Raw genomic sequence first — 11,973 nt, 5'->3', positions numbered from 1 at the left:
CTCTACCAGTTGCGCCACCGTGCTGCCTATTAACAGCAATATTTCTTGTTATTTTAGCCTTTCATAAGACAGTTTTTTTTCCCAAAGTCATTGTTTCACCATGTCATTCATACAATTATAAAGGTCATAGTTCCAAACTAATTATTTAATTTAAAAATGTAAAATATTTAGTTTATAAACTAAATACTTAACTTGCAAGTTAAATATTTACCTTCACAATAAATATTTAGTGTACAAACTAAATGTCTATATCCAAGATAAATGTTTCATTGACAGACTAAAAATTTAACGTGCAAATTAAATATTAAGTTAGTGAACTAAATATGTAGGTGTAAATTAAATGTTTAGTTTCCAAGCTAAATATTTAGTTTCAAAACTAAACATTTATTTTCCAAAATAAATATTTATTGTCCAAACTAAATATTTAATTTCCAAACAAACTTGCTAACTAAATATTTAACTTGGACCTAAATATTTATTTTCCCAAACTAAACATGTAAATTCCAAAATAAATATTCAGTTTGCTAACTAAATATTTACCTTGCAAGTTAAATAATTTTGGAGTCCTTGAAGGACGTACTGGAAAGTGCACCTCCTGGAGTCCCTTGTTCTGCTGGGGGACTTCAATGCTCATGTGGGCAATGACAGTAAGACCTGGAGGGGTGTGGTTGGGAGGAACGGCCCCCCTGATCTGAACCCGAATAGTATTCTGTTGTTGGAATTCTGTGCTCGTCATGGATTATCCATAACAAATACCATGTTCAAGCATAAGGGTGTCCATATGTGCTCTTGGCACCAGGACACCCTAGGCCGCAGTTCAATGATCGACATTGTCGTCATCTCCTCTGCTCTGCGGCCACATGTCTTGGACACTCGGGTGAAGAGAGGGGCGGAGCTGTCCACTGATCACTACCTGGTGGTGAGTTGGCTCCAATGGTGGGGGAGGAAGCCGGTCAGACCTGGCAGACCCAAATGTATTGTGAGGGTTTGCGGGAAGCATCTGGTAGAGTCTCCTGTGAGACAGAGATTTAACTCCCACCTCCAGGAGAACTTTGAACATGTTCTAGGGGAGGTGGGGGACATTGAGTCAGAGTGGGCCATCTTCTGTGCCTCTATTGTCGAGGCGGGTTACCGGAGCTGCGGCCACAAGGTTGTCGGTGCCTGTCGCGGCAGCAACCCTCGAACCCGGTGGTGGACACCGTCGGTGAGGGATGCTGTCAGGCTGAAGAAGGAGTCCTATCAGGCCTTTTTGGCCTGTGGGACCCCAGAAGCAGGTGCTGGGTACCGGCAGTCCAAGCGACATGCGGCTCGGGTGGTCGCTGAGGCAAAAACTCGGGCATGGGAGGAGTTCGAAGAGGCCATGGAAAATGACTTCTGCACGGCTTTGAGGCGATTCTGGTCCACCATCCGGCGTCTCAGGGGGGGAAAGTGTTACACCACCAACAATGTTTATAGTGGGGGTGGTGTGCTGCTGACCTCAACTCGGGATGTCGTGGGTCAGTGGGCAGAATACTTTGAAGACCTCCTCAATCCCACCGGCACGTCTTCCACTGAGGAAGTGGTGCCTGGGGACTCTGGGTCGGGCCCTCCAATCTCTGGTGCTGAGGTCACCGAGGTGGTTAAAAAGCTCCTCGGTGGCAGGGCCCCAGGGGTGGATGAAATTTGCCTGGAGTTCCTTAAGGCTCTAGATGTTGTAGGGTTGTATAGTAATGCAGGGTACAGCTTAACTGTGGACACACGGGCCACTGAATGTAGTAGTATGTCAACGGACAGCTTTGCTGTACCTTCACTACTAATTAATTATTTACAACGGGTTCTTTCTTTTTCGAGTTAAATTAATGCCATGTGACCGAGATAACTGTGAGTATTGTTTAATCAGTGACAGGAGACGTTGTTTTCCTTTGACCCATCAGAATAAATGTGGTCATTTATTTAACAGAATCAAAATTTAACATCAAAACATGTACACAAGGATTTGTTGATCTGGTTCTGATTAATAAAACTTGGCACGCTTTACTAATAAGACAACAGAACATTTTTGAAGGCATCTAGATGGATTTACTGGCGGAAAGATTTACAAGAGGAGTTATTTAGAGGAAGATGGATGGAGGAAAGATGTAGGTTTTTGTTGACCAGAATTAGCATGCTTCTTTCAACACCAGCTCAAACCTCCAGTACACTTAGCGCGTGACAACTCGTTACCTTGATGAAGAATCAGCTCTGGATACCGGGTCCATTTCAACGCTACCTTTCTAGCGTCTCCGGTTAAAGCGGCTAGTCATTGTCAGAAGTCGTGTAGTTTACTCCGGTAAACAGAACTAGCTCCCTTCGAGGTTGTAGGCGTTACGCCCGGGTGAGTTCACAGCAAGGATCTGTGACTCCGTCAGAGATCCCACTCAGAAGTGGAATACTCCAGAAGGCTTGAAAAGACTCCATCAAAGACTGAGTTCGACTCAGATCAAAGACTGAAAAGTCGAGGACTCCATGAAAGACTGGTCCAAGACTGAAAAGACTGAGAAGTTCCAGGAAGTGTGGACTTTAAAGAGTTCTCACTTCCGGTCACTTTAGTACTTCCTGATTGGTTGAAACAACCAACAGGGGGTGGTTCTAGTGATGTCAGAGGGTTATTAAAAGTCAAGAGAGGGTGCAGGAATGTTTAGGAACGTTTAGTACAGACAGAGAAATGTTTTGAAGAAGTGAGAGGAACGCAGATGCCAGTGGCAGTTATTTACCGTCTGCTAGGTTTAAAAACAATACAGTTCGTTCTAATAACTCGTTCTCTGACTGTCTCTGACTTTTAACCGACATCACTGACTTCTCATTCAGACAGAAGATCAAAATGCATGATTACTTTGTAAATAGACATTTAGCTTGATTTCTAAGTCTAATGAGGTTTAAAAATCATTAATACTGTTTCATAGTTGATTTAAATGAGTGGTTTACTTTCAACATTAGAAATGATATGAACTAAACACACTTTTGATTATCAAGATATTGTAAAATAGTAATAATAATATAAAAAGAAGAGTGTTCTTTCAATTGATTAATTCAGGATACAATTAGACAGTCTCTGGATGAGCTAATTTGTATTTCTGGATTCAAATCAATGAAATAACAGTTCCAGTCCCGTGAAGGTCTTCAGAGACAGGTTTTGGTCGGAGGCCTAGTTCACTACAGTTGTGTTGGCTTACACGACTCTGCAATATTGCGTAGACATCAAGGGACGTTCCCCTGGATTAGCAGACTGGGGTGGTGGTCCCCCTATTCAAAAAGGGGGACCGTGGGGTGTGTTCCAACTACAGGGGGAATACGCTCTTAAGCCTCCCTGGTAAGGTCTATTTGGGGGTTCTGGAGTGGAGGGTCCATCAGATAGTTGAAACTCGGATTCAGGAGGAGCAATGCAGTTTTTGTCCTGGTCGTGGAACACTGGACCAGCTCTACACTCTCAGTAGGGTCCTGGAGGGTGCGTGGGAGTTTGCCCAACTGGTCTACATGTGCTTTGTGGACTTGGAGAAGGCGTTCAACCGCATCCCTTGGGGAACCCTGTGTGGGGGGGGGGGGGGGGGTCCCCCGGGGAGTAGGGGGTACCGGGCCCTTTGATATGGGCTGTTAGGTCCCTGTATGACCGGTGTCAGAGCCTGGTCCGCATTGCCGGCAGTTAGTCGGGCTTGTTCCCGGTGAGAGTTGGACTCCGCAAAGGTTGCCCTTTGTCACCGATTCTGTTCATAACTTTTATGGACATAATTTCTAGGTGCAGCCAAGGTGTTGAGAGGATCCGTTTTGGTGGCCTTAGGATTGTGTCTCTGCTTTTTGCAGATGATGTGGTCCTATTCGCTTCATCAGATCGTGATCTACAGCTTTCGCTGGAACAGTTCGCAGCCGAGTGCAACACGGCCGGGATGAAGATCAGTTCCTCCAAATCCGAGGCCATGGTCTTGAGCCAGAAAAGGGTAGAGTGCCCTCTCCGGGTCAGGGAGGAGGTCCTGCCCCAAGTGGAGGAGTTCAAGTATCTTGGGGTCTTGTTCACGAATGAGGGACCAATGGAACGGGAGATTGATAGGTGGATAGTTGCAGTGTCTGCAGTGAAGCGGGCGCTGTACAGGTCTGTTGTGGTGAAGGGAGAGCTGAGTCAGAAGGCAAAGATCTCAATTTACCGATCGATCTATGTTCCTACCCTCATCTATGGTTAGGATGCCTCCTGGACGCCTCCCTGGTGAGGTGTTCCGGACACGTCCCACAAGGAGGAGACCCAGAGGAAGACCCAGGACACGCTGGAGGGACTATGTTTCTCGGCTGGCCAGGGAACGCCTCGGGATTCCCCTGGAGGAGCTAGCCCAAGTGGCTGGGAAGAGGGAAGTCTGGGCCTCCCTACTTAGGCTGCTACCCCCCGCGACCTGACCCCGGATAAGCGGAAGAAAATGGATGGATGGATGGATGGAAGTTAAATAATTAGTTTGTAAATTACATGTTTAGCTTGGACATAAACATTTTGTTTGTAAATTAAATATTTAGTGTGGAACTAAATTTTCATCTTGCTAACTAAATATTTAACTTGCAAATTAAGTATTTAGTTTGGAACAATGACATTTATATGTGTATGAATGACATGGTGAAAAAATGACTTGGGGGGAGGGGTTCCTTATGAAAGGCTAAATAAACCAAAATATTTCAGTTAATTGTTGACTGTGTAACTTTACAAAAGGCACCCCATATTAATTTGTGCAGCTGGAACATAAAGTAGAACAGTTCCCAAACAAATCTTCTGATCTATGCTGCCAGTTCTATTAGTGTGGTGATGAATTAAAATGTACCACCCTGCTGAAAAGCCAGTAATATTTTGCCCATGTCTTTAGGTGTGCCTGTGTCTGACTGTTAGGAAAATATCTGATGACCAACTTATTGAATTTTAATAAAACTTTTAAAAATAAACTATGGATGGCCATCTACAACTGAATAACTTTTGGAGCCAATTCAAATCTAGATGGCTTCTATTGCAAACTGAGTTTAGAAAAAAAAGGCTATACCTTAGTTTGTTATAGAGTTAGTGTGGTAGTAGCTTAGTGTTATTCACAACACATACTTTGAGAATGATATGCCGCATGAGACCTTACTGTGCATGCATTATTTTCAAGGTTTGATCAAAATGGACTACAACTGTTATTTTTCAGTATAAAATTATCTTAGTTTAAAATTCTGGCATGAAAGGCATATTTTGTTGAGGAATCCTAGGACTTTCATTTCTAAAGCATTGCTTTGTCTGACTTTTTAAATGTTCCAGATTGCTCATGTTAAAATTAGAACATAATTGGAAGTCATGATTTAAGAGTTTAGTTGTTTTGGGTTTGGATTTATTTTAATCCTTTGGGTTTATATTAAACCAGTCTTTGTTTCTTAATAAATCTTTTTTGCGTGTTTATTTTTGTAAAACTGCTGTTTATGTTTTGTTGCTTTGTTCCTTGTTTATTCTGTCAGAATCATATTTCTTTGCTTTATCCCTGCAGTCTATCTCCGAATCTTTAGATGTCCTCAGATTCTTTTGGTTCTGCTTTTTATACAACCTGTTTCTGTTTCCAATTAGCTCACCTGCATTTGTTTACCTCAACGTTTCTGCCAGAATACAAGCTCCTTGGTTTCTTTAGTTCAACTGCCAAATCCTCAGTAATGTTCCCCTTCTGTGTCCTTTGCTTTCTTTTTGTGTATAGTCCTCTGTTCTGGACTTTTTCTTTTTAATTTAAATTGGGTTTTTAGTTTCTCTACCCTACAGCATGTTTTGCTTCTTTTATTTTGCCCATGAAAGACCATTGTTCCGTTGTCTATAGCCTCTAATGTTTGTCTTCATTCAGGTTCTTCAGCAGCTCTCATAATGTTTGTTTAGTAAAAAAAAACAAAAAAAGTCAATTAATTTTTTTTCTAAAATATCAGTCAGATTGCATTTGTTTTGACTCAGTGAACACGATTACATATGTTGTGTAAAGTCCCACTAAATGTCATCATGAGAGTTATTAGCAATAAGTTAATAAGTCAACAAGTTTTCTACAGTGCCTTACAACCTAGTTGTTTATTTTTTTTGTTACATTGTTTTAAATACCATTTTATTTTCACTTATTATTCTCGATTTGTACGCATCCTTTATGATTGTCTATTGTTGTACACTTTTGCCATCACTCTTTGTTAAAATCAGGTCTCTCTTGTAGATGAGTTCCCGAGGCGCAGTGGGATTATCCTGTATAAATAAAGGTTGAATGAAAAGTTATATGTTTTCAATATACTTTCCTAAAATTTAATTAAAAACATTAACTATTAGCATGCAAAAATAGAGAGATTCACAACATCATGTTTACAATTGCTTTTCATGAAACAAACTTAATATTAATTCAAGCTAATACTTTTGTAACCATATTTATCTATGAACATTTTCTCTTTGACCTTCACATAAGAATAAAAAAACAGCCATTTACTCAGAAAAAAATACTTAAAGTGAACTTATAAAATGAGGCGCTGTGTAAAGATTATGAACAAGTCATATCTTACTTGTTGCAAATAGCTTTTTGAATCTCATTTGGAAGAAATACATTTTGATTCCCATTAGACAGTGAGCCATTGCCTAATCCAAGTCAAGGCAAAGCTAAAGAGAATTGATGTCATTGTAAAACAAGGCGAAGGTCAAGGTATCCTTATTGTCTTTCACATCATATGTGGTACATGTGGTGCAATAAAATTATGTGCACAGGGTCCCAGTTACATCCAACAAAACTATAAATTGTAAAAGAAAACCAGTAATGAGATCTAAGGTACGATCTAAGAAATACACTAAACTAAGAATTTGCCAAGTACTAATGGTACAAAAACAATATGCCGAACAACAGAAGCACGAACATGAGTCTGTGTGAGCAGATAAGTATGAATGAACACAGCAACATGATATAAATCAGCAGCATGAGATCAGCAGCATGGATAGTCAGCAACCCATATCAACAATCAAGTGGCATTACAGTGATTTTTTTTTTCCACAGTGATAATCCTGATTAGGGATTCATGAGTCTAACAGCCTCAGGGTAGAAGCTGTTCCTCAGTCTAGTGGTTCTACATTAAATGCTCCTCAACCTCCTTCCTGAGGGGAGCGGGGCAAAAAGTTAGTGTGCTGTGTGAGTGGGGTCCTTCATGGTGCAGGTGGCCCTCTTCCTGCATCTAGAGGTGTAGATGTCTGTGATGGTGGGGAGGCTGACTCCAACAGTCTTCTGTGCAGCCTTCACCACTCTCTGCAAAGCTTTTCTTTTTGCAGCTGTGCAGCTTCCATGCCACACGTTGATGCTGGAGCACAGGATGCTCTCCACTGCACACGTGTAGAAAGAGGTGAGGACTGAGCTTCCCAGAACAACTCGTCTCTGTCGCCTGATGAAGTAGAGTCTCTGATGAGCGTTCTTGATCAGGCTGGTGGTGTTATTGCCCCAGCAGAGGTTATTATTCAGGTGCATACCCAAGTACTTACAGCTGGAGACCACTTCCACCACAGATCCTCCTATATTCAAGGGAGGTGGGGGTAAGTGTATTTGTTCCATCTGAAGTCCACGACTATCTTCTTCACATTGATGTGAAGGTTATTCTTCCTGCACCAGCTCTCCAGATGTTCTACCTCCTGCCTGTAGCTGGACTCATTGTTGTTTGTTTGGACCTCTGCATTCAGCCAGGGTTTCTGGTTCAGGTAGTTCTTCACAGTCCTGGTGGTGGTTACATCATCAGCACACTTGCTGATGACAGACATCTACACCTGTAGATGCAGCAAGAGGGCCACCTGCATCATGAAGGACCCCACTCACCCAGCAGACACAATTTTTGTCCTGCCCCCCTCAGGCTGAAGGTTGAGAAGCATTAAGTGCAGAACCGCTAGACTAAGGAACAGCTTATACCCTGAGGTTGTTAGACTCATGAATCCCTAGTCAGCGTTATCACTGTGAAGATCACTGTGAAAAAAAATCACTTTGAAAAAGTCACTGTAATGCCACTTGGTTGTTGATATGTGCTGCAGACTATCCATAATGCCGATCTCATGCTGCTGATTTATTTAATGTTGCTGTGTTCATTCATCCTCATCTGCTTACATAGACTCATGTTCGTGCTGCTGTTGTTTGTCGCGTGGTTTTGTACTACTAGTGCTTAGTTTATTCATATTATAGCATATTTCTTAGTTCGTGCCTTGGATCTTACTACTGTTTTTCTTTACATTTTGTATTTTTGTTGGATGTAACTGGGACCCTGTGTAGTTCCACCTCATGTATGACATTAAAGAACTTTGAATTCTTGAATCATTGATGTATCTCAGGACTGAGGATGTGCATTCCTCCAGGTCTAGCTCCCCCTCCCTTACAGCAGCTTCTCTGAAGACCTGCCAGTCTGTACATGCAAAACAGTCCTTCAGTATGGAGTCAATGTTTCTCACCCATCCCCTGACTTTTCTTTGTGTTGGTCTGGAGCGTCTTAGAGGAGGGAGGTAAGAAGGAGATAAAGAAAGATGGAGATATTGTCAGAGAGTCCGAGGTGGGGGAGGGGTATGGCTTTTATGCGTCTACGTACGTTTGTATAAACATGGTCCAGCATGTTATTTCCTCATGTATGACTACATGCTGATGCAATCTTGACAGAATGACCCTCAGATTTATGTGCTGAAGTCACCAGCCACCACGTAAAATGACTCAGGGTGTTTGTTTTGCAGGGAGCTAATATTGTCATGCAGCTCCTGCGGGGCATCTTTAGCATTAGCATCCAGGGCTATGTAAACAGCTATTATGAATACCGCCATAAACTCGCATGGTAAATAATGTGGTCGACACTTCCCTGTTAGCTGCTCCAAAGCCTTGGAGCAAGAGCTGTTTATAAGAGTACAAGTTTTGCACCAACTTTTACTTACGTAGACGCACACTCCCCCTCCGCGTGTTTTCCCCATTAGTTCGCCACAGTGGTCCACTCAAAAAAAAAGTCTGTCCTCCAGCTGGAAGACCGGGTCTGTCATGTCACTGTTAATACGTTTCCATCAGACAGAGTACAGTACATTTCTTCATCTCCAATGAGGCACTCACTCTCAATCAAAGCAGATCCATCTTGTTATCCAAAGAGTGGACGCTCGACAGAAAGAGAAAGGGTATCGGTAGTCTGCCAGCCTTAGCATTAGCTTTCAGCCTTACTAACACCACCGCCTGGGAACCTTTCTTCTTCAGGGGCACAGTGCCTCCTCTTTCCGTTTGAGTGCTCAAGCTTCTTCCTCCACGCAGATGACTTTAAGGGGCCGTTTACACGACACGTATTTTGAGTGCATCCGCAGCTTTCTCTCTGCGGTTCTTCTGATCATTTACACGACACCAGTGGCCCCCCTCTTTGAATCCGGAGGTTTCTGAACCCACCTTCCAGAGTGGAGGTTTGTTGCTGACCCCCCGCTGATAATGTAAACATTTCCCGCTGAGGCTTTGTGTTAAACCACATGCGCACAGGCACGCACTGACAGACGCTATGTTTCTATCAACATGGCGGCGGACAGTGCTTTCTGAATTACGACTGATGGAATATATTTTTAATCTCGTAGTTAATCTACATCAGATTCTAGGTGCTGTGACCAACATCTGTGTTGCAAGAGATACAATCTGATCCAGTTCTAATGTCGCTGTTTACAGAAAGAGGCACGTGCACACGTCGCGCTGCACTATAACATACTAAATGTGCTAAATACTAAGTTTAATAATAATAAACAGTATTTATGTTAGTGTGCGAGATATAATGAAGTTCTGAGATAAATTAAGCTATCTGGACATTATGTAATTCAAATTTAAAATGATGCTAAACATATAGCGTGAACACTAAAGTTGAAAATGAAGACATCAGGTTTAATTTTTATTTATTTATTCAACACTGCAAACTGTATGTCACAAAAACAATGATAATTAAACTGAACACACTATTAAAAACGTTAACTGCAAACTACATTAATTAACTGGACTCTTCCTCTGTTTTCATCCTGGATGTCCATCGTTGTCCATCTGGTTCAGGCTGTCACTCCTTTGATTAATGCAGCTTAAAACATTAAATGGGTTGAATAAAAGAACTGAGGGGAATTTTAAATAAATAGTTCATCCAACATTTCTCTCTCTCTTCGACGTCCTCCTGCAGTTCATCTGGGCTGAGCTTCGTTCAGAACTGGTCCGCCTGGTGGAAGGACAGCTCCTTCTTCTTTCAGGAAAAATAAAAACTCAGTTGGTTGTTTTGTAACCAAAGTAAACACAAGCAAACATTATTAATTGATTTACCTGCAGTAAACAGCTACTGATTATCACGGAATAAAGTCCGATATCGTCGACTCGGTTCTGGTCCACTCAGCGACCGGTGTGGTGCTATTAGACGAAGCGGTCCTGCTTGGCGTCAAATCTGTCGACTCTTATCCAAAATCCAGCTTTAGCTTGTTACGTTGTTGTTAGCTGAACTTTTTAGCTCACAGGAAAACAGTGTGCTGAGGCAGCACGCATGCGCATTAGGTGAAGGTACAAAATTCACAGCGCCATCTAATGACTCGGCATGGTAACTACAGCGGATTTGGGAGGGCGGGGGGGGGGAGGTATCCTACGGATGCATGTAAACCAAAAATTCGACCGCATCATTGCAAATCTTTTCCTCTGATTAACATACAAAAAAACTATGTTTCCCCCCATCTTGTCCGTGTAAATAGGGCCTAAGAGCTGTAGTCTGCTGTGCGTAGTAAGATTGTTGTTGATCACTGCTGTATTCCATCGTAAATCCTCTCTCATACTCATCGATTTGATTCAACTGTAACTCACATGCTTAAAATGTGCAGAGACAGGCTCAGAGTCTATTTCAAAACTCCTGAAAACTGCAATCTCACCGGGAGCCAGTGAAACTGTGGCTTTCGTGAGTGCAGCCATCTTGGGAGACACCTCCAAAATGACGCATTGGTTCAAATGTTTATTTAGAAACCTTTCATTTTTGCCATCAAGCTGACAATACAAAGCTGGAAGAAATTTGCAGGATTTTATACAGGAAGAGTTCAAGTGTGCACAATACATGTCACAGCTATATGTGGCTGCTACTCTTTGTACTTGCAAGTAACTACAAAGCTCTCTGTAGCTAACCTTGTACTGCAAAACTGACCGCAATTTATTTTATTTTTTAAATAGTTTTTACATGAACTGCTATGTACTTAATTTATTTTTTGGAGTTGTTTAAAAACACTATTAACCATTTGTTTTTATTAGTGGATGGACTAGTGGTTTGAAATAAACATATTTATTTTCAAACCAAGGTCTTTCAATATCTGTAATGATTTGTTAACATGTGTCAGTACCTTTGGACAGAAACGCACTTAAAAAAAATCTGAACTGCAATCCTACGCAACTAAGATAAGCCTAGACTTTGAAGATCTAAGCAGCTCCTCATACAAACGTACAATGCTGTTGTTGTTTTTTAAAATATGTATCACGTCAACTAAAATGGCGATGGTGACTTTAAAAATTGAATTGTTCCTTTTTAGTTTAAAAGAACAGTGGTTTCAACTTCAGAGCCACAACGCACAGTGTTTTTGGAGAAAATGTTGACTTCTGCATTTCAGAGGAACTGTCCAGAGTGTGATTAGAAAGAAAAAAACAAACAAAACAGACGTATAGGAATCATATTATATATGTATATATAAATATATATATATATATACATGTAAGTATGTATATATATATACATACTGTATATATATATATATACGTGTATGTATGTATGTATGTACAAAGTATGTATGTATATGTATATTTACACACATATATATATATATATATATACATATACATATATACGTGTATGTATGTATGTATGTATGTATGTACAAAGTATGTATGTATATATATATTTATATATATATATATATATATATATATATACATATACACATATACGTGTATGTATGTATTTATGTACAAAGTATGTATG

This window comes from Nematolebias whitei, chromosome 4, assembly GCF_014905685.2.
Source record: "Nematolebias whitei isolate Nwh7 chromosome 4, NemWhi1, whole genome shotgun sequence".
NCBI classification, from domain to species: domain Eukaryota; kingdom Metazoa; phylum Chordata; class Actinopteri; order Cyprinodontiformes; family Rivulidae; genus Nematolebias; species Nematolebias whitei.
This window is presented reverse-complemented; position numbering follows the sequence as displayed.